Source organism: Mesocricetus auratus, unplaced genomic scaffold (genome assembly GCF_017639785.1).
Source record: "Mesocricetus auratus isolate SY011 unplaced genomic scaffold, BCM_Maur_2.0 Super-Scaffold_100014, whole genome shotgun sequence".
In the NCBI taxonomy this organism is placed as follows: Eukaryota; Metazoa; Chordata; class Mammalia; order Rodentia; family Cricetidae; genus Mesocricetus; species Mesocricetus auratus.
In genome coordinates, this window is record NW_024429197.1 from 6,963,687 (window position 1) to 6,990,076 (window position 26,390).

Below are 26,390 nucleotides of genomic sequence, written 5' to 3' on the forward strand. Positions count from 1 at the left end.
TACATCTACCAGCTTCACTTTCCTAATCTGTAAAACAGGAACAATGGTGCCTATTTCATGAGGCACTTGTAAGATTCAAGTCTTACACATGCTGAGTAGCTATTATACAGAGGAGAAAGGGAGGAAGAAGGGAGGGATAGAGGGAAGAGAGAGAGAGAGACTAACCAACCCACCCAGGTCTGGAGAGATGGCTCAGTCATTAACCATGCTTGCTGTTCTCCCAGAGGGTCTGACTCTCTTCTGGCTTCCATGGGCACTGGTCACAGACATACATGCAGGCAAAACATCTAATATATATATATATATATATATATATATGATACATAATATATTATGTATTATATATAATATACATAAGATAAATCTAAATTTTAAAAAATTCTAAAACAAAAAAAAAAGTGCATCCCCAGAGACCCAGTCAAACATTAGCCAGAGCTTAGAGAATCTTATAGAAGGCGAGGAAGGATTGTAGGAGTCAGAGGGGCCAAAACACCATAAGAAAATATCCCACAGAAACAACTTCGTAGGGCCCAAATGGGCTCAGAGAGAGATACTGAACCAGCAACCAGGGAGCCTATAAGGATCTGACCTACCTCCACATATAAGTTTTGGGTTCCTGTGGTACTACTAACAGTGGAAGCAGGGCTGTCTCTGAATCTTATGCCTGCTTTGGGACACTATTCCTCCTACTGGGTTGCCTCATCCAACTTTAATACGAGGGGGTGTGCCTAGTTTTCATGTTTGGTTGATATCTCCGGGAGGCTTCCCTTTTTTTCTGAAGGGAAAGGAGGCAGAGTGGATCTGAGGGAGAGGGGATGTGGGAAGGAGGGACTGGGAGGAGAGGGAGAGAGGGAAAACTGCAGTTGAGATGTAATATAAGGGAATAAATAATAATTTTTAATGCATCCCCAAAATGCCTATCTATTTGACAATCTAACAATGATGTCATTGATTGAGGTATAATTTCCATAAGTAAATATACAGCAATGCACTTTTAAGCCATATGGTACTGGCACATGCCTTCAATCCCGGCAGAGGCAGAGAGGCAGAGGCAGAGAGGCAGAGGCAGAGAGGCAGAGGCAGAGAGGCAGAGGCAGAGAGGCAGAGGCAGAGGCAGGCAGCTCTCTTGAGTTCAAAGCCAGCCTGGTCTACAGAGTGAGTTCCAGGACAGCCTAGGCTACACAGAGAAACCCTGTCTCAAAAAACTAAAAAATTAGCTGGTTGGGAGGCTAAGGCAGGGAGAATCCACAAGTTCAAGGCCTTGCCCAGCTACAAAGAAAGTCCAAAGACAGCCCAATCAACTTAGTAAGACAAAGATTCAAAATAAAAAACATGACTTAAGTATGGTGGGTCATTCCTATAATCCCAGCACTCAGAAAGCTGAGGCAGGCAGATTAAAAACTGAATTGAAGCTGGATGTTGGTGGCGCACGCCTTTAAGCCCAGCTCTTTGGAGGCAGAGGCAGGTGGATCTCTGTGAGTTGGAGGCCAGCCTGGTCTACAGAGCGAGTTCCAGGACAGCCTCCAAAATAATACAGAGAAACCCTGTCTCGAAAGAAAAAAAAACTGAATTGAAAAAATTAATTTACTAGGCCATAGCAGGTAAAGACACCACCAAGTCTTATGACCTGAGTCCAATGCACAGAATCCACATGGTAGAAGGAAAAGAACCCTCCCTCCCAACATAAGGGAATGCTCTTTTATAGCTTTGTTTTGTTTGGTCAGAACAACATTTTCTTATTCTTAGTTATTGTAAAATAATACTGTTGGGTCTGGAGAGATGGCTCAGAGGTTAAGAGCACTGGCTGCTCTTCCATAGGTCCTGAGCTCAATTCCCAGCAGCCACATGGTGGCTCACAACCATCTATAATGAGATCTAGTGCCCTCTTCTGGCCTGCAGGCATATATTCAGGCAGCACACTGTATAAAAATAAATAAATCTTAAATAATAATAATACTATTTACAGTTATTTGGTGTTGTCAGTTTTCATAACTGGACAAGATTTATAGAATTACTCAGTTATGACTGCAAAGCCTCTGATGTCTTGCACCCCTCCCCCCAGATGTCCTCTGGCCTCCACTCACATACCACAATACAGACATAAACATACACATATACAAATTAAACATTTTTTTTTAATTAAAGGGGACAGGGCTAGACAGAAAACTCAGCTATTAAGAGCACATATTGCTCTTACAGAGAACCTGAGTTTGGGTCCCAACAGCCACATCAGATGGCTCTAACTCTACCTCCAGGGATCCAATGCCTTTTTCTGATCTCCAAGGATATATGCATTCCTGTGCACACACTGGCACAGAGATAAACACACATATAACTTAAAAAGAAAAATCTTTCTTAAGCTGGAGCTATAACTCAGTGGCAGAGTACCTACCTAGTGAGCCTAGGTTCAATCTCTAATATCACAAATAACAAGATGAATAAATATAAACAAAACCTTTTGTTTCCAGAATAATCCCATGGCAATTCTAAAGAACCTAAACATTAATAAGTGTAGTTAAGGGGAAAAAAGCACAAGAAGCCAGGTGTGGTGGCTCCATCCACAATACCAGCCCTAAGCAAAGGTGAGGCACAATGATTAGAGACACACAGTAAGAACCCTAGCAAAGAATCTGAAATAACTTCAGTTAACTAAAAATCCCAATTAATTCTCAGTCTTAACCAACTTCAGATTTTTTCCTTTTTTTTTTTTGTTTTGTTTTGTTTTGTTTTTTGAGACAGGGTTTCTCTGTAGCTTTGGAGGCTGTCCTGGAACTCGCTCTTGTAGACCAGGCTGGTCTCGAACTCACAGAGATCCGCCTGCCTCTGCCTCCCAAGTGCTGGGACTGACTAAAGGCATGCGCCACTACCGCCAGGTGATTTTTTTCCTTTTTTAATGTCATTTAGTCCTATCTTTCCCTCAACATAATCTCTCCAATATATCCCTGTGTTTGTGTGTCCTCCTGGGTAAGCACATGCATGTATACGTGCATACGCCAGTTGGTGATGCACAGAGGTCAGAGACACATGCTGGATGCCCTATTCTATCACCTGCTAACTTAATTTCTTCACACACTATTTCTCACTGACCTTAGAGCTTGCTGTTTTTCTGCTAAGTTTCATGTCTTCCACTCTCTGTGCTGGGGTTACAGGTGCCCTTAATCACATTTGGTTCTTTCTTTTCACATGGGCTCACTCAGGTCCTCTTACCCATTGAGTCCTTTAATATATCCCTTTATTTTTCCACTCAACCCCTAAGTTCATGACTCAGTAGTATTCACACTTAAAATTTTCAATTAAAATATAATTACATAATTTTCCTCTATTCCCTTTCCTTCCTCTAATTCCTCCTATGCCACCCATTCCTACCCATACCTTGCTCCCTTACATTCCAATTTCTTTTTTTTTTTTTTTCCGAGACAGGGTTTCTCTGTGGCTTTGGAGGCTGTCCTGGAACTAGCTCTTGTAGACTAGGCTGGCCTCGAACTCACAAAGATCCGCCTGCCTCTGCCTCCCAAGTGCTGGGATTAAAGGCGTGCGCCACCAACGCCCGGCTACATTCCAATTTCTTAAAAAAAAAAAAAAAAACAAAACTGAACTGGGAATGATGGCATGTGTTTGTAATCCCAGCGTTGAGGAGGTTAAAGCAGGAATATTTGCTACAAGTTTGAGGACAGGCTGTGCTACCCTGAAAATAGCAGGCCACTAAGGGCTACACAGTGAAGAACCTATCTCAGAAGAAGAAATAAGGGACTTGAGAGGTGGCTCCAGATGACCACTGGCTACTCCTTAAGAGGACCCAGGTTTGGTTCCCAGCACCTATATGGCTCACAACCATCTGTCACTCTAATTCCAGGGGATCCTATGCTCTCTTCTTACCACAAGGCACATAAGAGATACACAAACATACTTAGAGGCAAAGCACCCATAACACATAAAATATTGAGTCCTATTAACTCTACTTAACACATAATAACAGTCTATAATTCCAAGAAGATCATGTCACTGCCTAATTTATAAATTTTCAATGGCTCCCAAAAGTTGACAAGGTGAAGTCTAAATTCCTCTGATGATGTTCACTGCCAGGAACTCATTTAGCTATATCACATCTGATCATACAAGTTTATCTCAATCTCAGTATCTTTGGTTTGCACAGCCCTAGTCTGAAAACCATCCTCTTCCTTATGCCAATTCAAGTCCATCATGTAGAACCTGGTCTAACTGCCTTCATGAAGTCCTCAGACTACACTTAGTAAACTACAGACTCATTCCAGACAAACCAGCAGCAAAGCAGACTTTACTTAGTCATTCCACTCAATGGACTTCCAAAGGACACTAATGTACATTTTCTCCAAGGGGAATTATGCAGTATTTAAAACTAGTTTTTTAGGGTTTTTTTTGTTTTGTTTTGGTTTGGTTTTGGTTTTACGAGACAGGGTTTCTCTGTATTGTTCTGGAGGCTGCCAGTCCAGTCCAGCCTCAAACTCACAGAGATCCGCCTGTCTCTGCCTCCCGTGTGCTGGGATTAAAGGCATGCGCCACCACCGCCCAGCTCATTTTGGTTTTTATATACAGTTAAGGAACTGTTTCAAAACTAAACACTGTCTCCCAGTTAGAATTTTAGAGCCGTGTGTGTGTGTGTGTGTGTGTGTGTGTGTGTGTGTGTGTGTGTGTGCACGTGAGCCTTAGAGTTACTTCTACTGTGATGAAACACCATGACCAAAGGTAACTTGAGGAGAAAAGGGTTTATTTCTCTTATATACCCTGAATCATAGTCCACTGAGGGAAACTAAGACAGGAATTTATTAAACCTGGTGGGAACCTAGAGGCATGAACCATGAAGTGCTGCTTACTGACTTGCTGCTTCCTCATGGCTTGCTCAGCCTGCTTTCTTATAGAAGCCAGGCCCACCCACTCAGGGTGCTGCACCTACATTAAATCATTAAGAAAATGCTCTACAGACTCACCTACAGCCCAATCTCATGGAGAAATTTCTCAATTAAGGTTTCATTCTATCAGCTAACTATAGTGTGTGTCAAGCTGACCTAAAACTAGCCGAGAGAGGCACAGAGAGAGAGAGAGAGAGAGAGAGAGAGAGAGAGAGAGAGAGAGAGAGAGAGAGAGAGAGAGAGAGAGAGAGAAACGAGAACATTCCTGAGAAATCTGACCAACATGGGCCTCCAGCATGCTAAGCAAGCACTATACAATGAGCTGCACCCAGTCTCTATTGAAATTTTTATGGTTACTTTCAAACTGACTAAGAATCTAACCTCAAAAGTGTTAGTTAATCTAACCATCAGTCAAGTTCCTACAGAAAAGACTTTAAAAAGTCTAATCTTATCAAATTATCATGTTGCTCTAAAAGCAAAAAAACTAAGTATTTCCCAACAGGGTGAAGGCGGCGCACGTCTTTTAATCCCAGCACTTGGGAGACAAAAACAAGTGGTTCTTTGTGAGTTTGAGACCAGCCTGGTCTACAAAGCAAGTTCCAGGACAGCCAGGGCTACACAGAGAAACCCTGTCTTGTTAAAACAAAAACACACAAAAAAAAAATTAAGTATTCCTGCCACGCCTGGTGGATCTCAGTAATCAAAGCTTCTTGGAACACCAAAGGAGGATGACCACAAGTTCAAGGCCCTAACCATAGCCCTTAGCCCTAAATAACATTATATAGACTGAGCAGGCATATTTATACACTTAGGAATATGTATGTATATATGAATATGTATATGTAACAATAATTAATGAAAAAAAGAGGCCATAAAATTGAAAGAGAACAAGGAGGAGTATACAGGAGAATTTGGGGGAAGAAAAGCAAAGGGGAAAATGAAGTAATTATAATCTCAAAAAAACATGAAAATTTAAATCTGAAATGTATTCTTCCTATCCTAGAGAAGATGACAAGTATTGGGATACAGAGGCAGGTGTTGATTGTGTTTATTAGGGAGAAATGATCTTTCATGTACACTGTACATGGGTGATAAGATTATTGGTGTTCTGGCTTAAAGAGTAGTGTTGAAAAGTAAATTTAGGACCCTTGCTGGACACTGACATCTGGAGCAAACTGACCTTCCCGAATCTATAAAGTGGAAACAATATAATCTATACCAAATGGTTCATACATAGAAAACCCTGTCAGAGCTGGGTGGTGGTGGTGGTGGTGCACATCTTTAATCCCAGCACTCAGAAGGCAGAGGCAGGCAACTCTCTTGAATTCAAGGCCAGCCTGGTCTACAGAGCAAGTTCCAGGAAAGCCAGGGATACAGACACACTTGTCTCAAAAAACAAACAAAAAATATTTGGCCATCAGTAGGTTATAATGCTTTTTTTTATTTGTATTTGAGAAAGTGTCTCCCTATATAGCCCAGTCTGGCCTCTAACTCACAAACCTCCTGCCTCAGTCTCCTGTTGGGATTTCAGTACTACGCCACCAGGTTCTCTTAAAACGGATTTCTATTTATCACTCAATTATAAAATGTCTAATAGGTTAATCTGCACTCAAACTGACTCAAGAATGTACACAGTTATTTATGCCTTTAATACAGAAAGAATAACTGCCAAGAAAGTCCACCAACAGTCTATAGCTTTAAGATTTATTTATGTGCATCAGTGTTTTGCCTGCATTTATGTCTGTGTGAGGGTTCCAGGTCCCCTACAAATGGAGTTGGACAGTTGTGAGCTGCCATGTGGGTGCTGGAAATTTAACCCAGGTCCTCTGGAAAAGCAACTAGTGCTTTCAAACAATGAGCCCTCTCTCCCCAGGCCCCTCACTGTAAACAGATCTGACTGGTTGAAGATTTTCTTTCTTTTGGGGGAGGAGCACTTGCTCTTGTAGCAGGAGCACTGATGTGTTCATGTAAGTATGTGCAAATGTTTGTGCAAGTGGAGGCCAGAGGCCAACAATGTCTTTCCTCAATCGCTCATCTTTCTTTTTGGAGATAGTCTCACTATGACTATGAAGCTCTTAGCTGGTCTGGAATTTGGTACACAAAAGACACTAACCTCAATTTCACAGAGATTAGCTTGCCTCTGTCTCCCAGGTACTAGGATTAATTATGTATATCACATGCCCAGCTCATTTCTTTCCTTTTTTTTTTTTTTGAGATAGCATCTCTCACTGAATCTGCAACTCATCAATTCAGCTGGCCAATAAGCTTCTGGGATTCATCTATCTCCATGTTGGAGTTAGCTACACATGCTAGGTGGGATTTTACATTGGTGTTGGGGCTCCAACCTCAAATCCTTATGCTTGTATGGCAAGCACTTTACCAACAAATATCTCTCCAGCTCCTATTTTATTGTTTTGTTTTGTTTTGTTCTATCTGTGTATGTGAGTTCTTATGTATGAGTGTGAATATACACATACCACAGCATGTATGTGGATGTCAGAGGGCAACCTCAGGTTAAGACTTCATCTTCTACCTTGTTTGAGACAAGGTCTCATCATTTGCTCCTACATGCTGGCTGGTCTGAGAGCATCCAGAGATTCTCCCATCTCTGCCTCCTATCTTGTAGCAGGAGCACTGGAAATTACACATGTATGTTATCATGCCAGGCTTTATATAGGTTCTAGAGATCTGAACTCCGGTCCTCATGCTCGTGACTGTCCTAACTCCTTTTGTTTTTGTGAGACAAAGCCTCACTGTAAAGTCCAAGCTATCCTTTAAATCATGATCCCCATTGCAGCCTCCATCCCAACCCCAGTTTTGGGGTTTCAAGCATGTGTCACAACACCCAAGAGCTCAGAATTTCCTTATCAACAGGACCAATAAAATATTAATCAAAAAATATTTAAAGGCCGGGCAGTGGTGGCGCACGCCTTTAATCCCAGCACTCGGGAGGCAGAGGCAGGCGGATTTCTGTGAGTTTGAGGCTGGGCTGGACCGATAGCCTCCGAAACAATACAGAGAAACCCTGTCTCGTAAAAACCAAAAAAAAAAAAAAAAAAAAAAAAAAAAAATTAAAGTTGGACTCAATGGCACATGTCTTTAATCCCAGCACTTGGGAAGCAGAGGCAGGTGGGTCCCTGTGAGTTTGAGGACAGCCTGGTCTACAGAGCTAGTTTGAGGACAGCCAGGGCTGTTACAGAGAAACCCTGTCTCAAAAAAACAAATAATAATAATCAAAATGGGATACTCCCTGGTATCTCATTTCAGCTATCCAATCAGAATGCCTTATACAAGCACAGACCAAGCACCTTTCCCAGCAGAAACTCTGCTTAGTTCTTCATCTGTAATGGGTTTCAAAGGAGCATGTGCTTTATGGCACCAGGACTGCACTTCTGTGCTCTTACAGTAACAGTCTATTCTATTACCTGATGCACTTGGTGCATTCCTGCCTTTTGGATTAAAGGAAATACTATGTAGAATTCTAGTTTTTAAAAAAGGATCCATTGGGGCTGGAGAGATGGCTCAGTGGCTAAGAGCACCAGCTGCTCTTCCAGAGGACCAGAGTTCAATTTCCAGCAACTACATGGTGGCTCACAACCATCTATAATGAGATCTACTAGCCTCTTCTGCCAGATGCCCTCTTCTCTCATGCAGGCATACATGCAAATAGAGTATTCATATACATAAAATACATGAATTTTTTAAAAGGATCCATTTAATAAGCCTAAGATATTAAAATTGCTACCTATACATAAACAGTTTTGATGATGCTCAATCACCAAAAACTCTATTGTGGTAAAGCATGCCAGTGACCCCAGTATTTAGAATGCAGGGGCACACTGGAGGCTAGCCTGGATTGTGGTGAGGGCAGAGAAAGAAAGAGAAACAGATCCCTAGAGCTGCTGACCAGTCTAACCAATCACTGAGCACTATCTTCAGTAAGAGAACTTGTCTCAAAAAATAAGGTGGATTATGGAGGAAGACACCCTATGCCACATATGAGTATGACAAAAACACAACACACACATAAAAACACCCTCTACTGAGGACCTACTATGTATGGTGCTCAGTGAAATAATCAGAGGGCTATTAAATAATACAAACAACTTCTGAACAATTTCTTATCAAATTAGGCTACTAAAATATATACTAGTATGGGAGCTGAAACAACAGCTCAGCAGTTAAGAATGTTAGCTGCTCTTCCAGGAGACCAAAGTATGACCAGTTCTCATGATCAGAAAATCAAAATTGCCTATAATTCCAACTCCAAGGGATCCCATACCCGTTTCTGACCTCCAAGATCCCCTGCACATATGTTGCAAAACTGACACACAGAAACATTAAAAAATAAAATAAAAAAATTTTAAAGATATATAATATCTGGCAATGGTGGCACACACCTTTAATCCCAGCACTCAGGAGGCAGGGGCAGTCAGAAAACCCTGTCTCTGAAATGTGTGTGTGTGTGTGTGTGTGTGTGTGTGTGTGTATGTGTATAAATTAACCAAAAAATATGACAAGTATTATAAGCTATAAGATTTACATGGGTAAAGGTGCCTACTCCCAAGCCTGGTAACCTGAATTAGATCCCCAAAACCCACATAAAGTTGTAAGGAAAGAGCTGACTCCACAACTCCACAAAGCTGTCCTTTGACCTCCACACATGCACTGTGGCTTGCATTCCGACATACACATATCACACAAGCATATGAGACACACAATAAACAGTTTGGGTTTTCTTTTAAGGTTTTGTTGTTGTTGAAGAGGAACAGCAAATGAGTACAGGGACTTGCTACTAAGCTTGGCAATGTGAGTTTGATCCCAAGGACCCGAGGAGAAAAATATACCCAAGTTGTTCTCTAGCCTCCATACATATACTGTGGTATGCAAACATGTGCACACATACACATACACAAAATGTAATTTGTTTTGATTTTTGAGACAGGGTCTCACTGTGTAACTCTGGCCATCCTGGAACTCACTATGCAGACCAGGCGGGTCTTGAACTCACTAGATCCACTTGCCTCTGCCTCCCAAGTACATCGATTAAAGGTATGCACCACTATATCCAGCTAATAAATTCAATCTTTAAAAAAGGGGGTGAGAGGCCAGTGGTGGCGCAGCACTTTAATCCCAGCACTCTGGAGGCAGAAGCAGGCAAATCTCTGAGTTCCAGGCCAGCCTGGTCCACAGAGAGAGTTCCAAGACAGCCACCAGGGCTATACAGAGAAATCCTATCAAAGGGGAGGGGGTGATTTTTGTTTTGTTTTGTTTTGTTTTTCGAGACAAGGTTTCTCTGTCTGTAGACCAGGCTGGCCTCAAACTCAGAAATCCGCCTGCCTCTGCCTCCCAAGTGCTGGGATTAAAGGTGTGCTCCACCAACACCTGGCTGGGGAGTGATATTTTTGAGAAAGCTTTTGATCTAACAAGATATTAGGAGGATTAAGACAAGCCAATATGATTTACCAAGAATATCAATAATAGTAATACCATATAAAAGGTGTTTTTAACTTTATTACATTTTTATTTACTTTGTATATATGTATGTATGTGCATACATGTGTATGTGTGCATGTTATGGCATACATGTGGAAGTCAAAGGACAACTTGTAAGAATCATTTCTCTCCTTCCACTCCATGGTAGGAAGACAGATAATAATCATGCAAGTAGGTGTATCATTAAAAATTATAATAGGTCCAATGAAGAAAAGCAACAGAAGCCAATAATAGGGAATAACGGGAAAGGACTAGCAAGACAGGGTGATGAGAAGTATCTCTGATACTCAACACAAGCTTAGGCACTTGGGAGGCTGAAGCAGGTAGATCTGTGAGTTTGATGCCAACAAAGAAAGTTCCAGGACAGCCAGTGTTACAAGGTAAAACCCTGTCTGAAAACAAAAACAAAGCAAAACAAAAAAACCTCTCCCACAGAAGAGAGGGGATGAAGTCCATATAATAACAAAAGGATTAAAAGCACTACTGCTGGACAATCATGAAGACCAGAGTTCAGATCCAACACTAACTTAAAAAGATTTCACAAATTCCTTTGACTCCAGTTCCAAGAGACCAACACCTTCTTCTGGCCTTTGTACAATTCATATAGACCCCCACACACATACAATTTTCTTTCTCAAACATACACAAAGATAAACAAATCTTTTTAAAAGAGAAGTGCAGGGTCTGCCTGGTTGACAGTAAGTTTAAGCTTAAATCCAGGCAACTTAAACACTGTTTCAAAATAAATACAAGGTGATGTCATGTTCAATCCTTAGTATCACAAACAAAACCAAAAAAGAAAAAGTATAGTAGGTTTTTAAAGTTTTATGCAAGTTTTTAATAACACACATTTTAAAATATGGCTTGGTCAGGGCATGGTAGCACAAATCTATAGTTCTATAATTCTAGTACTCAGGCAACTAACGCAGAAGAATAGTCATGAGTTCAAAGCCAGCCTGGGATAAATAGCAAGTTCAAGGCTAGCCTGAGCTGAGGAAGGGGAAGAGGAGAAAGAGACAGAGAGAATTGGTAGAGCACTTACCTAGCATTTGCAAGGCTCTTGAGTTCAATCCCACAAAACACACACACACACACACACACACACACACACACACACACACTTTCCTCAGCTACACAGCGGAGTCTGATGCCTGGACTATATGAAACCCTGTCTCAAAACTCAAATAAATAAGACTGTCCAAATAAAACAGAAAGAGAGGAGCACAGGCCAAATATGAAGCTCTTGAATAACAAAGTAAAGTGATGGAAACTTTGGATCACATATAAAGGGAAGGAGTGGCCCAAACAGTAAATGAATACAAAATACTATACTTATAAAGAATAAATGCTGAGTATGGGAAGGGAAATGTGCAATAAAAGATAAGCTACTAATTATTTAGCATTCAGGAGGCATCTCTAGGAACTAGGAATAGATGAAAATAAAAGCAGCATGCCTACTACCTTGCAGCTCAAGGTATATTCAAGTTTGTTCTTTTAAGATACCCCCAATACACCAGAGTGTAATGAAGTAAAGATCTAACCTGCCTACCTCAAATACATGGTCTGCCCCTCACAGGGTCGGTAGTAACTGCTCTGAGCTAAGCACCCTTATGTATAAAATGAGGATAATAACTACTTCATAACTATGAAGTAAGCTACTATAATTTTCTCCCTACAGTCACTGAAAATGTTGAGTAGTCTGGAGGGTATTTGAATTTAATTATTATTTCCTAATAGTATATAGAGGGAGGGCCAACAGATGATGCGAACAAAAGTTTCTATTCTCAAATTAACAGATGAGAATGGAGAATTGTACAAGTAGAAATGTGGTGTCTAGATTCTAGAAGCTCTGAAAGGAAGGTTTTGGTACTTCCTAATACAGAGAGACTTGAGCTAAAGCAACCTGAGTCAAGTTTGGTGACTTGGAAAAGTGTAAGAAAAAAAAACAAACAAACAAAAAGCTGGGTGGTGGTGATGCATGCCTTTAGTCCCAGCACTTGAGAGGAAGAGGCAGGCGGATCTCTGTGAGTTCAAGGAGTCTACAGAGTGAGTTCCAGGACAGCCTCCAAAGCTACAGAGAAACCCTATCTCGAAAAACCAAAAATACAAACAAACAAACAAAAACCCAGTTTCTACCCAATGTATCCTCCCTTTGTGTAATGTTGGCTAAAATAAAACAGATCAGCATTAAGGATAAATTGGTTACAGGTGGGAAAGTGAGACTTTTTCAACCATTTCACAGCATCCCCATCCTTAAGTATTATGTGGACATTTTATGCTAACTGTAACATTTTAAGCATTTGTTATGTATACAAGCTACATTTCAAAGAAAAACAAAAAGTTTTACTCTTAATAAAACTTTAAATAGTATTAATTTTAGCAAAAATATATCCTTTGGCCTAAAAATAACTAAAATCTACTTCCTCCCAAATGTAGTCATCACTTCCTCTCTTATGAGCATCATTAAATATTTAAGATTTCTTTATTTCCACCAAGTTGGCATACAGACTCCCTAGTATTCATTCTGATCCCATAGTATAAAATCGAAGCATAGAGCCAAGTGGTAGTGGTGCACGCTCACCTTTAATCCCAGCACTCAGGAGGTTGAGGCAGATGGATCTCTGTGAGTTTGAGACCTGCCTGGTTTACAAAGCTAGTCCCAGGACAGCCAGGGCTATACAGAAAAACCCTGTCTCAAAAAAACGAAGAAGAAAAAAAAAAAAGCATAGAAACCTCCTAATCTGCTATCAATTCCTTAAAGTTTAAAAGAACAAAGTAGTAGTAGTGACTTCACAAACACTATACCTCTGTCAAAACTCAAACTATACACCTAACATTGGTCAATTATAGCACATATAAATTATATATCAACATATACATTCTTTCATTCAGCAAATAAATTTATTGAGTGTCTATTATGTGCACCAAAATTTACAACAAATCCTTTGGGTTGGATTATCTGAATCCTACAAGTAGTATGTATGCTTTACTTTCCAAAACTGTTACATGAAAATGTTTCATTTTCTAGATCCTGGATGTCACCTTAATGGTGATCCCTACTGCAGGTCATTACACCTTTCTACCAGCTTCTGTTATACAGATGAAGTAAATGTATGACCAACTTAGGCAACCACTGTTTTAATACAAATGTTTCCAGCATGAGCAAAATATTAAGTGCCTACTGTATACAGAACATATCTCTATGCAGTCTTTGTACCAAAATACTATTACACATCCAGAGCATACTGACATTACTTTATGGACCAACAATGACCCACTGGGCTGATTCAAACTAAAAATTAAGTTTCTTGTTTCCCAAGGAAGTATATAATTGGAAGTTAATGTGGAGCAAACAGACTTGGTATCAAATTCCAGAATCACTTTTTGCTGGTTACAGGCATGAGCTTGGAACAGTCACTTATACATTCTGACCTTTAATTTGCTCAACTAGCACCTCACAGACTTGTTATATATATACATATATATATACTATATAATATATTCACACACTAGCAACTCAACATTGTTTGTTCCCTTTCTTAATCTTCAGCCTTAAAAAAAAACCAATCAGGAGGGCTAATTAACAATCCATGTATAGGAGCTAGAGAGAGAGCAAAACGTTTAAGAGCCCGTCTTGCTCTTCGGTAGACCAAAGTTCAGTTTCCAGCATACATGTCAGGCAGCTCGGAACCGTAACTGCCTATAACTCCAACTCAGGGGATCTGGCCTTAGAGAGCCCCTGAACTCATGTGAACATTCCCGTACAATTAAAAAAAAAAGTTTCTTAAAAGCCTTGTTATTAATGGGTGGTCGGTCAGCTATGAACCTATACTTCCTGCCTTCATAGTCCAATCCATCCCTTACACATCCCACTATGTCTACTTTTTTCAAACCTTAGTTACTATGTTTAGAAAAGTGATTTAATTTTAGAAACCTGGAAAATTCTTCGGAGCAAATTGAGCAAAACCTTAATCTGCCCCAAGGGGAAATTCTGTGCAAAACAATTATTTCTAACAAGAGAAGAATTTTCTATGGGGGTTATAGAATTTGACCACACAGATGCCACCAAAGCTGCACACGAAGTGACAGAAGGCAATCTGGAACATGCAGCACAGATTTTCCAAAAGGAACTATCCTCCCCTCATCTGGGGTTGCTAAATCTTCCTAGGTGATCTGAATTCTTCCCGGCTCTGTCACTACTCCAGATCCTTAAGCCAGAACCACAGCAGTTGGCAAAACGAAATACCCTGGACAAACCCCACTTCTCAAAAATATCCCCCAAATGGCAGGGAGGTCCAGAGAGTATTTTCTCCTCAATAGACAGAAAAGCCACCACGAGGCGCTCAGAAGCACAATCCTTTCCCCCAAGGTCATTCAAGTCAGTGAAGAGGGTGCGACGAGAATCTGCAAGTTCCTCGGTAAAGAACACTGCGGAGTTTTTTGTTTTTTTGAGGTGTGTGAAGGGGGATGGGGGTTGCCTGATCTCTTCCCCTCTCCCACCCCGAAGTGTGAGCACCCGCCTCGGCATTTCCGAAACAAGCCACAACAAGCTCTGCAGTGTTAGGAAAGGGGCTGACGCGATGAAGAAACAGATGCTCCAAAGCAAGATGGGTCTTTCTCGGCCGGCCGAGGATCCTGCGAGGTAATTAGCCGAAACCGCAGGCACCTCGGAGAGAGGTCCCCACCGGGCTGCGGACCCCCTCCCCCAGCCCCGCCGTGCCCGGGACGCCGGCTTCGCCTCGCTCGTTGCCTCGCCACCGCAGGCCAAAAGCGGCTCCCGAAACCGCACTTCATTCCTGCGCTTCGGGAAGCCATGGCTCCCTTCCCCGCCGGGCCGCGGGGCGGGGTGCGCGCTGCGGAAAGTTCACCGCGGCGGCGGGAGGGGGCCGGCGGCTGCCCGAGTGCCCCTGCAGATTCCACCATTAATTAGTCCTCGGGACTGTCGACTGGCAACTTAAACAAAGCGAATGCCTCGAATTCCTTCCCGGGCCGCGGCGGTCTGGCCGCGAGACGGAGCAGCGCGCCGGCGGGAGCCGCGCGGGCCGCAGCCCGGGCCGACAGCTGCGGACGCCGCGGGCCTCTCTCTCCGCGTCCCCCGCGCGCCTCGTCCCGCATACCGGCCGCGGCCCTTCCTGTCCGCTCACTTCCTTCCTCCCCGCCCGCCGCCCCGCCGAGCCCGGCAAGGACCCCGATGCCTCCCGGGCCGCTGCGGCCGCGCTCGCCCTCACCCGGCGTCTCCTCAGTCTCCTCAGAAACGTCCCTCCCCCTCCTCGGGAGAAAAAAAAAAATCTCTGGACTCTCCCTCCAACTCCGGCCACACTCTGCCGGGCTGGCCCACCGGAGACCTCCCCTTCCCGGCTCCGCTTCCACAAGCCGCGCGCACTTCCCGCCGCCCCCAGGACACCCCGGCCGAGCCCCCCGGCACACATGCCGAGCCTTCGCACCGCCCGCCTGGCCGCGCTCCCGCCGCCGCCTCACCTCTGCGGCTCCGGCCCGCGCTCCCGCCGCCGAAGGATCCGGCTCTTCGCTCCCAGCGGCCGGCGCCTGCTCAGGCTCCCCTAGACTGACAATGAGGGGCGGGGCCTCGTGTGGCGTCAGCGTTCCGGGGACGGGTCTGAGTCGAGGCCACGCCCCCTGGGCTCCCATTCCAAGCCCAGGGTTTTGAACCCAGTCAAGTTTTCATTGCCTGCCTAGCTAGGTGCTGGGCTCCGAGCGAAACTTGACTTGGAAGGCAGGACTGAATTCAAAAGGGACGACCTCAGAGATGTTGGGAGGGTGCAGTGAGGTCATCCATGCAAAGCGACTAGCCCAAGGCCTGAATGGAGTAATCGCTCAACAACCACCACTGTTAGTGAGTGTGGAGAAGGAACTGGGCGTGGCTCGGGAAGTCATGAGTTCTAGTCCCACTGACTCCACATTCATTCCTCTTGTGTTGCCAGGAAAGTCCTTTCTTGCCTATCTATATTCCCTACTTTCATCTTCTTTAAAATGGGAATCAGCGGAGGCCGGATGATATCACAAAGTCCCACCAACGTCTTCTATGTGCAAAGTACAAGGTCCCAGAGAAGGGCGAAAGGACTTTGAAGATAGCCCAGGACCCACACCCAGCAGACTACAGGCCACAGTCGGAGAAGACATTCTCTCTGTGGACGCCCTCCCACGCGCTGGCACCCAGCAGCCTGCACAAGCCGGGACACAGATGGCTAAAGGCTGCTTCCTCTCTGACTGCAGCAGTATGGTTGGTCTCTGGAGACACCTCTTGTGTAAGCTCTTTATTGCCTATGGAACAAAGGCCAAATCCGTGGCCTGGTATGCTCACTTCCTACCTTCATACACGCAGTCTCTAAAGTTTACACAAACTTCGGCACACCCACTGCTTTCCCACATCTGGCCTTTTGCTCGTGTTTTTTTCCTTGTCACCCCATCTCATGTGCATGTCCTCCTAGTTTCCCCCAGGCCAAAGCCAAGCCTCTAGGCTCTCTGTACCTGATAGCATTGACTTGAGCTCTCACAGGGCGATGGACACATCATAACTTGTATCCAGTTGGCCTCCCGCTGGGTGTGGTGCTGGCGCATGCCTACAATCCCAACACTGAGGCAGCAGGTGCACGCGCTACTGCTAGTTTGAGACAAGCTGGGCTAAGGCTAAGAGAACGTTTAAAAAGTAATGCCAGCCATGGCCATGCACACTATACACAAACACTGAAGAGGATGTAACAGGAGGAGCACGAGTCTCGGGCCAGCCTGGACTAGCCTTTGGGGTTAGGGACACAGCTCAGTTGGTAGAGTATCTAGAGTATCTGTCTAGTATGCACAATACTCTGGTTTTACTCACCGGCGCTGCATAGACTGATAGCACATGCCTGTAATTCCAGCACTCGGGAGGTAGAGACAGAAAATTCAGAAATTCAAATGCAAAGCCGCGCATAGTGCCAAATGTCTTTAATCCCAGCACTTGGAAGGCAGAGGCAGGCAGATCTTTGTGAATTTGAGGCCAGCCTGATTTACATAGTTCCAGGACAGCCAGAGCTACATAAAGAGAATCTGGCCAAAAAAAAAAAAAAAAAAAGTTCAGGGCTGGAGAAATGCTTCAGTGGTTAGAGCATTTTGCAGAGGATCCAGGTTCAGTTCCCAGCACCCACATGACAGCTCACAACAATCTGTAACTCCAATTCCAGGGAATCTAATTCCCTTTTCAGACCTTTTCAAGCACCAGGCACATACATAGCACATATACATACATGTAAGCAAAACAATCATCCCCATAAAAAATTACTAAGTAAAAATAAAATTTTTGTTGTTTTGGGAGATAGGATTTCTCTGTGTAGCCATGGCTGTCCTGGTATTTGTGATCTGTGAGTCAGGCTGCCCTCGAACTCAGAGAGTCACCTGCCTCTTCTTCCAGAGTGCTGGGGTTTAAAATAATAAAGTTTTTAAAAATAAAATTAAGATCATCCTCATCAACATATTAAGTTGGAAGTCATTCTGAGACACATGACAGTCTGTCTTTAGATAGATAGATAGACAGACAGATGATAGATAATGATATATATAGAGAGATAAAATTTCCATTTGTTTCTTAGTGATTTACAGGCATGAGAACTAGTCATGTTTACGGAACGTAAATTGTGATGCCACAAACCCATTTCCCAGTTCATAGGAATTCACTAAGCCTCAGTTCCTTCAGCTGTGAAATGAGAATAATTACATGATCCTTGTGTTATTTGTTTAACCTGGATTTGGCAAACTAGCTCAGTGGTAGATCATTTGTCTAGCAATCACAAAATCCTGGGTTCAGTTCCCAGCACCAAAATATTAACTAATTAATCAATTAATTAAATGTGATAAGTAAAGCTAAATGATACATGCCTGTAATTTCAACTCTTGGGAAGGATTGTGAGTTTATGTCTAGCCTGGGCCACACAGTTAGATGATGTTTCAAAAACTAAGTAAGCAAAATAAATGTGATATTATATAGAAAGCACCAGGCATAAACAGTGTGGTTATCATTCGTATTTGCAAAAATACCACTGTCAGTGATATTTTCAGGTTCTAACATTGCACAGCATCCTTGACAACAGGATGGGTAGTATAGGCATGTAATCCCAGGAGTTCAAGGCTAGATTGGGCCATATGACATTGCTAGGAACCTGTCTCAAAAAAAAGAAAGAAAAAGGGAGACACACACACACACACACACACACAGAGAGAGAGAGAGAGACAGAGAGAGAGAGAGAGAGAGAGAGAGAGAGACTAGAAAAAATTCACCCAGTCATTTCACAGGGGACGCCCTCAAGGGTTTGACATAAGGCAGAGGTTTACTGAAAGAAGCTATTAGAACAGGAACCAGTTCCCCAGTCTGCAGACCCCAAGTGGATTCTGCAGGCCCCAGGGCATCAGTCTTGGCACACCTCCAGGTTGACAGCTGCAGGTTCTTTCTGCAGGTTCTTGCAGCAGAGTGACCTGTTTCTGCTCTATGCCTCCTCATAGAGAAATGGAGACTCATTAGGCTGCCCTTAGCCCTTAGCTGTCCCCTGGTCTTCCAAAGGACCCCAGCAAGGCCCTGGGCAGAACACCAGCCTGTGGAAAGAGGGGAAGGGCTTTGGACTTCTGATTAATTTCCTGTATTACAGATAGGCAAATAGCTGTCCTGAAATGCCTGGGCTGGTCCCCAAGGGCCCCTAAAAATTGTGGTTTATTTTTAGAACTAGGAGATTCAAAAATGCAACTTCCCATGAAAAATAAGCACAATCACAGGATTGCTTTAGACACAGAGAGAGCCTTTCCTAAGCCCCTCTATCTGCTAATGCTGGCCTAAGACACTGCAAACATTCAGAAGGGAGAACCGAAAACCAAGCATGTACAGGGAAGGGCTAGGAGGTCTCTGAAGTGTGTATGGCCCCATCAATCACCAACTCATTCAAGGCAAAAGTTTTAGAAAGGGACAGTTCAGGAGTCAAATTATAACTCCACCAGTTATCAATTATGAAACATCAGACTTCAAATCTTTGTACCTCAGTTTCTCATCTGCAAAATGAGAATAATAACCAGATTCTACCTTCTGCCATGGCTGTTGTAGACTGAATGAAATAGCTTGTGGAAAAATACAGTTAAAAGTTTAGCAATGGGGGGGGTGCGGGCGGGCTGAAGAGATGGCTCAGAGGTTAAGAGTGCTGTTTGCTCTTCCAGAGGTTGTGAGTTCAATTCCCAGCAACCACATGGTGGCTCACAACCATCTGTAATGCGGCCTGGTGTCCTCTTCTGGCCCGGGCAGAACACTGTATACATAGTAAATAAATAATTTAAAAAAAGAAAAAAAGGTAAAAATTTTTAAAAAAAGTTTAGCACTTGGTTCATGCATGGAAATGGTGGTTGGTTTTGTGTGTGTGTGTGTGTGTGCTGTGTGTACACGTGCTGTGTGTGTGCACTGTATGTGTACTGTATATGTGTGTGTGTGTGTGTGTGTGTGTGTGTGTGTGTGTGTGTATGCTCGAGCACTCACAAATGTTATTGGGAAATGAACCCAGCATGCCAGGCAAGTGCTCTACTATTAGCTACATCTGTAGCCTGCTGCTGCTATTTCATCATGCCCTCCCAATAAATCTCCCATGTATTGGCCTCTGGGCTGGAAAGACCCAACTACAGTCCTGACCTCAAGGAGCCCTTAGTAAAGAAACAGGATGGGTTTGCATGAATAGGCGAGGGCAGGTATCTGCTGAGTGTTCTTTTTTTTTTTTTTTTTTTTGGTTTTTCGAGACAGGGTTTCTCTGTGTTGTTTTGGAGCCTGTCCTGGAACTCACTCGGTAGACCAGGCTGGTCTCGAACTCACAGTGATCCGCCTGTCTCTGCCTCCTGAGTGCTGGGATTAAAGGCGTGCGCCACCAACGCCCGGCTCCTGCTGAGTGTTCTTAACTGCAAATCGTAAGTCACAGAATCACAGGTGTATGTGAGGCCTGTGCTTTATAGTATGTGTTTAGTCTACATATAGGCAAAAATTCAGAGGCAAGAAGAAAACACTAAGAGGACTTTCACCTTTTTTTCATTCTTTTTGGTTTGTTTTTTTTTTCTGTGTGTATATAGGAACTTTCAAAACAAACAAACAAGGCCTGACAAAATGCTAACAGGGAAGAAAGTTCATAGAGGGGATCTGTGCCAGCTGTGTATAGTGCTATAGAAAGTCTCAAAGGTAGCTGGGTGTGGTATTACATGCCTATAATTCCAGCACTCCAGAGGCAGAGGCAGGAGGATCAACTCAAAGTCAACCTGGGCTACATAAGATCCCTTTTCTAAAATAAAAAATAAAAAGTTCTACAAACTCCATCTCAATTTCTGTGGGATCCCAGTAAATGTTTCTAAAGATAGAATTATTTACCCAAGACCCAGGATCCCAGCAACCATATATTCATTAATTCACAGTTAAAGCATCAGCCCAGTGAAAAACTAAGATCTGAATTTTAGGAGCTGGGGCTACAACTCTATGATAGAACACATACTGAGCCTTTGCCAGGCCTGGAATTTGACACATAACAGACATAAAAATGTTGGGGGGAGGGGTGTGCATGTTTACAGGAGTGCACAAATCCCCGGCTATACCACTTACCAACTTTAATCTTTACTCAGTCCATCAACTCAAATGTTAGCCTCCTCTAGAAACATCCTCACAGACACACCTAGGAAAGATCTGGGCATCCAGTACCCCAGACACTCTGACACATTAAAACTTAGCCCTCACACTGTGGGATGCCCCTCCCTGTCTCCCAAAGAATAGCAAGCTGTCAACTCCTGTGTCTTGTGTGCCTAAGCTGGCACTTTCGCTTTCCCCCAGTGATATCTTCCTGCAATCTAATTTTTTTTACAAGCAGCACGTATTACTTTGTCATCAGAAAATAAGGCAATAAAAGCCTATATAAAAAGAACGCTAACCAAGCTGGAGTTGATTCACCTTTGTTGGTTCGCAAACAGTAAATTACAGCGCAATAATGAATGGGTCCAGGAGCAAAGTCTCACAGGAGTTATGGAAAGTGAGAGTGGAGAGGAATAAAACCACCCTCCACCTGCCTGCTGGCCTCCAAATGGCGTGGTTTTCTGTCCTCACGTCCAGGGCTCCCACCACTGCATCCCTACCGTGTCACTCTTTAATTCTACAAGTAACAGACCCTTTCATACAAACTAAGACTCACAGTAAGTGTTCTGCACCAACTATTTCAGACAGTCATAGGAAGCCTTCATTGCTCTTTTTAGGTTAAGAAGACAAAGCAAGTCCTCCGGAGAGGCAAAATAACTTACCTAAGATCACACATTTACTTGAACCTAAACCAAGTGGTATAAAAATCATTGGCTGGGTCCTTGAGACTGGTCGACAGCTTGCCTAGTATGCACATGGTTTTTGAATCCATCCTTGGTATAGCTCTCCACCTCCAAATGAGGAGGAGAGCTGGGAAAAGTCACTAAATTCTTCATCAATTCCCCCACCTCCTTAGGATAAAAACATACAAGGACACCTTTTGCAAATTAAGTGCCTTGTATGTTGTAGTGGGAAAGAAATCCATTATCCAGGCCCTCTAGGGACTGAGTGTCACTGATCTCTGGCTCTCCCGCTGCTCTCCTCCGACTAGTGTTTATCTCCAGGGCTGTTAGCGCATACTCAGGACCATCCTCTTGCACAAACCCCTCCCCATCCAGTCTGGGACCTCCTTGAAGACAGGAACTACGCTGATTCATTCCTGGTGCTTTTCTACCCTTAATGTAGCGTCTGGCACGCATCTCTCCATTCCTTCACTCTTCTATTTCACAACAAATGGCTTGAGTGTTTAACATGTGTCAATGCTACACAGTCCGCCCTTCAGCAAAGGTCCCCATCGTCCTGAACTTTGGGACTTCTGAGGTGGAGAGACAGGGCATTGAATACAATTGTTTAACGATATTAGTCACAAAGAATCAGGTCTTATGCTAAAGGGATAGAGGGATTCAGAGTGGGGAGTCTAGGAGAGCTGGAGACTCTTTAAGAGGACATGGCCTAGCCGGGCATTGGTGGCGCACACCTTTAATCCCAGCTCCCGGGAGGCAGAGGCAGGTGGATCTCTGTGAGTCAGAGGCCAGCCTGGTCTACAGAGCGAGTTCCAGGACAACCTCCAAAACAATACAGAGAAACCCTGTCTCGAAAAACCAAAACAACAACAAAAAAGAGGATGTGGCCTGGAAGCGCAGAAAAGGAAATGAACTTACTTAAGGTCACACAGTTGGTAAGGGGGAAAGCTAGGGTTTAAGTTCGAGAATGACTGATTCCAACAACCATGCTGTACTAGAAAGCACCGCCCTTGTATGTCCTCCATCTTTTCCTTCCTTATAATTGGTGAAAAGGGATCAAGGTCTGCCCATCACAGTAGCTAGCCTCTAGGTCCAGAACTGTCTTTGAGATCTCCACCATCAAGAAACTAAATCTCCGGGAGCCCAGAACAAAGTTAAGTCTCAAAAGACACCCGGAGTCTAACACCAGCGGGTCCAGCAATTTTCTAGCGGTGCTGTGGACCACTCACCTAAATACCCTCAGCATGTCGCCCCCTCCAAGATAGCTCTGGGCCGGAGCCCTCCCTCCCTGCGCCTTGGCAGGCGCAGTGGCACAGTGGTGCCTGCAGGATCCCGGCCACGCGGCTGCCGCACTGGCGCAGGGCTGGGGCTGCGGCAAGGGGCGCGCTGCGGCGGTGACAGCTCTCTGCAGCCTGGGACGCCGCAATGTTGCAGCTCCGGCTTTTCCCACCCACGGGCAGGGCGTTCCCGCCAGCCCGCTTCCTGCAGCCGAAGGCCGGGGCGGAGGGCCCCGGGGCCTGGCAGGCCGGGTTCCTGGCTTTCTCTGCGTTTCCTGAGCCGGACGACCGGGGGATGGGACCCGCTGCGCAAAGCTCCTTCCCCGGAATGCGGCCAGGAAGCCACGTCCTTGTGAACTCCGGGTCCTCCTCTGCCGGGAACGCGCCGGTGGGTGGGGAAGAGGGGGTGTGCAGTGACAGTTCTTGCACCGGGACGGGAGGCCACACATTTATCCCAGGGAGGCAGAGCCCACAGTGCGGCCAGATTCCAACCCCCTGATGTCAGTCTGTTAACTCCATCCTTTAGATGAGAACACTGAGGTTGGCAAATGAGGGGCAAGCGCCAGGTTGCACTAAGATCAGAGAACAACTTAGAGGATGCCATTCTAGCTCAAGTCGTCCTGCTTATCATAAGAGACTTTACCCACTGGGCCAGGAATCTGACAACCAGGGGTCCTGTGGGTTCTTCATCATACAGCTATGTAACTCAGCTAGGAATCTGACTCCAGGCTCCCGTTTCCAGACCTCAGGCCATTTACACTGCATCCTAGCTCTAGTTCAGTAACCCGGAAGCCTAGGACCTTACCTCATTTCTTATGAGTCCCCCAAATGCCCACGGCACATAGCGGTTAACTCGAGAAGACTATGGACCTGGAGCCCCAGCTAAAACTTGGGACATCAGCCTGACTCTTTCCCCAACCTTAAAAACTAGTGAAAATTCAATCTCCCTTGGACTTTTTCTGAACATGGTGTTCTCCACATTTTCTTCCTTTGTGGACAGAAGTCTGGTTTAAACTGCAAATGTAAAGCCAGTAGATGGCTCATCCTTAAAATGTCTGCCATGCAATCATAAGGACCTGACTTTCTGACTCCAGCACCCACAAAAAAACCTGGCTATGGCCAGGAGTGGTGGCATACACTTTGAGTTCGAGGCCACCCTGGTCTACAAAGCTAGTTCCTACACAGAGGGCTACACAGAGAAACCCTGTCTCAAAAACAAACAAGGACAACAATGACTACAACAAAAAGTTGGGTGTGTGGCACACACCTTTAATCCCAGCACTCAGGAAGCAGAGGCAGAGGCAGAGGCAGGTAGATCTCTGTTGAGTTCGAGACCAGCCTGGTCTACAGAGCAAGTTCCAGGACAGCCTCCAAAGCCACAGAGAAACCCTGTCTCGAAAAAAAAACAAAAACAAAAACAAAAAGAAAAGAAAAAGCTGGGTGTGACTGCCCAAGCCTGGAATGCTATCACCAGGAGGTACAGACAAACAGCTTCCTGAAGCTCATTGGCTAATCTGCCTATCTAAACCAATGAGCTTCGGTTTCCTTGAGAGACTCTCGCTCTAAAAATAGTGACAGAGTGACTGAGGAAGGATGTTGACCATTGGCCTCCATATGTATGTATACACAACAAAGTGTGTGTGTGTGTGTGTGTGTGTGTGTGTGTGTACATGTACTTGAGTGCATGTGTCTAAGGAGGACAGGAGAAGGTGTCAGATTCCCTGAAGCTTTAGTTACAGATTTTTGTATACTGCCATGTGGGTGCTGGGAACTGAAGCCAGGTCCCCTTCAAGAGCAGCCAGTGCTCTAACCATTGAGCCATCTCTCTAACCTCACCACTACCCCACCCCACCCTTGTTCTTTTTTTGTTTGTTTGTTTTGTTTTGTTTTGTTTTCGAGACAGGGTTTCTCTGTATTGTTTTGGAGGCTATCGGTCCAGCCCAGCCTCGAACTCACAGAGATCCGCCTGCCTCTGCCTCCCGAGTGCTGGGATTACAGGCGTGCGTCACCACCGCCCGGCCCCTTGTTCTTTTGAGACAGGCTCTTTCCCTGACCCTAAAACTCACTGAAATCAGATAGACTGGCCGGCCTGTGAGCTCCAAAGATCCATTTCCCCAGTACAAAGATAACAGTGACAACAACATTTTTACCTCCTGAGCCGTCTCCTCAGCCCTAAATGCTCCCTTTCGCCCATGGTTCCTCAGAAGCAAGGCCAGCCATTTTCCGTCTTGTGGCCGTCTACATCCGTATACACAGGACCTGGACCCGTGTGAGTTACTCACTGCAGAAGCGTCCCCTCCATGTTTAGAGCTGTTTCAGAGGAAAGCAGCCCAGACTACATTTTTCCAACCCTTCTTGCAATTGCGACGTGATTCCTTCCTACCAATGGGACAGTGGCAAGGATGACGTGGCACCACATCCAGGCCAGCGTGGTTAAGAAGTATGCATGTGCTCTCCCATCTGCCAATTGGATGTCAACACCGGGGTGACCTTCGAAGCCACATATTGGACGTGGCAGAGCCTGAGTCAATCTGGGTTTGACTCCATCCCTACACTGACCAGGGAGTACATTTGGAGGAGTTCATTTTTCCTACCTTTCCAAATGTAAGTGTACTGTGTGTGTCCACATGTGTGCTGCATAGGTGAGTATGGAAGTGCGTGTGTGGACATTAGCATAGGGTCCTGAGACTGATGCCCTGTATCCTTCCCAGTCACTCTCCACCTTAAGTACTGAGGCACGGTCCCCCACTGAGCCCAGGACTCAGTGGTTTTGCTACTCGAGCTCTCTGACTCCTCCAACAATTCCATCTCCTCTTCCGTGCCCTGGGATTCTAGTTGGGCTGGGTTTGGGGAGAATCCAAACTCCAGTCCTCAGGCATGTGACAAGCGCTTCACCCAATGAGCCACTGGAAGAGCCTCGGTGTAGTCGGGCTGCTCTGGATAGCGCCAGCATCATTTCACAGATGCAGGGTTAGCTTGGTTTACTGTTCTCTCCACTGGAAGACAGTCCTCTTGCAGACTGTGACCGGCCGCCTCAGCCAGTCAGAAGGTCTCTATTCGGCTCATAAATGCCTTATGTCCTGCTGGTTCCAAAAAGGGTTTGGAGGTGGTTTCCTCTGCAGCCTAAAGACCATTTGATCAATAATTAAAGAGTAGGAATCAAGGAGTAATGAAAGCCTGGGCAGAAGGCCAGAGGAGAAGGAAGGAAGAAACACAAAAATCTGACTACAGCGGCAAGGTGATGGAAAGTTTTCTAAGGACAGAGACTGTGGTCTAACCCAAACGGTGCTGAGTTTCCTGGCAGTCAAAGCAAAGAAGGAAACAGGATGTGTTTCAAATTGTATAGGAAGTAGTAACTGTGATTAAGTGCACAGGTCTTGGAGACAATGTTATGTTAATTAAATAACACACACACACACCGTGT

General features: G+C 44.6%; 1 protein-coding gene across 3 annotated transcripts in view; it reads right to left on the minus strand.

The window, feature by feature from the left end:
* The window catches only part of Luzp1 (leucine zipper protein 1), an 89,456-nt gene extending 64,194 nt beyond the window's left edge, over positions 1-25,262 (minus strand). Inside the window, exon 1 of one of the 3 annotated variants that reach the window (XM_040756337.1) lies at positions 25,117-25,262. The gene's annotated coding sequence lies outside the window, so the exon portion shown is untranslated. Of the gene's footprint in view, positions 1-15,860; positions 15,962-25,116 lie in introns of those variants that run through there. The other 2 variants (XM_013121256.3, XM_013121257.3) reach the window with 2 other exon arrangements.
* Between the last annotated feature and the right edge of the window lie 1,128 nt (positions 25,263-26,390).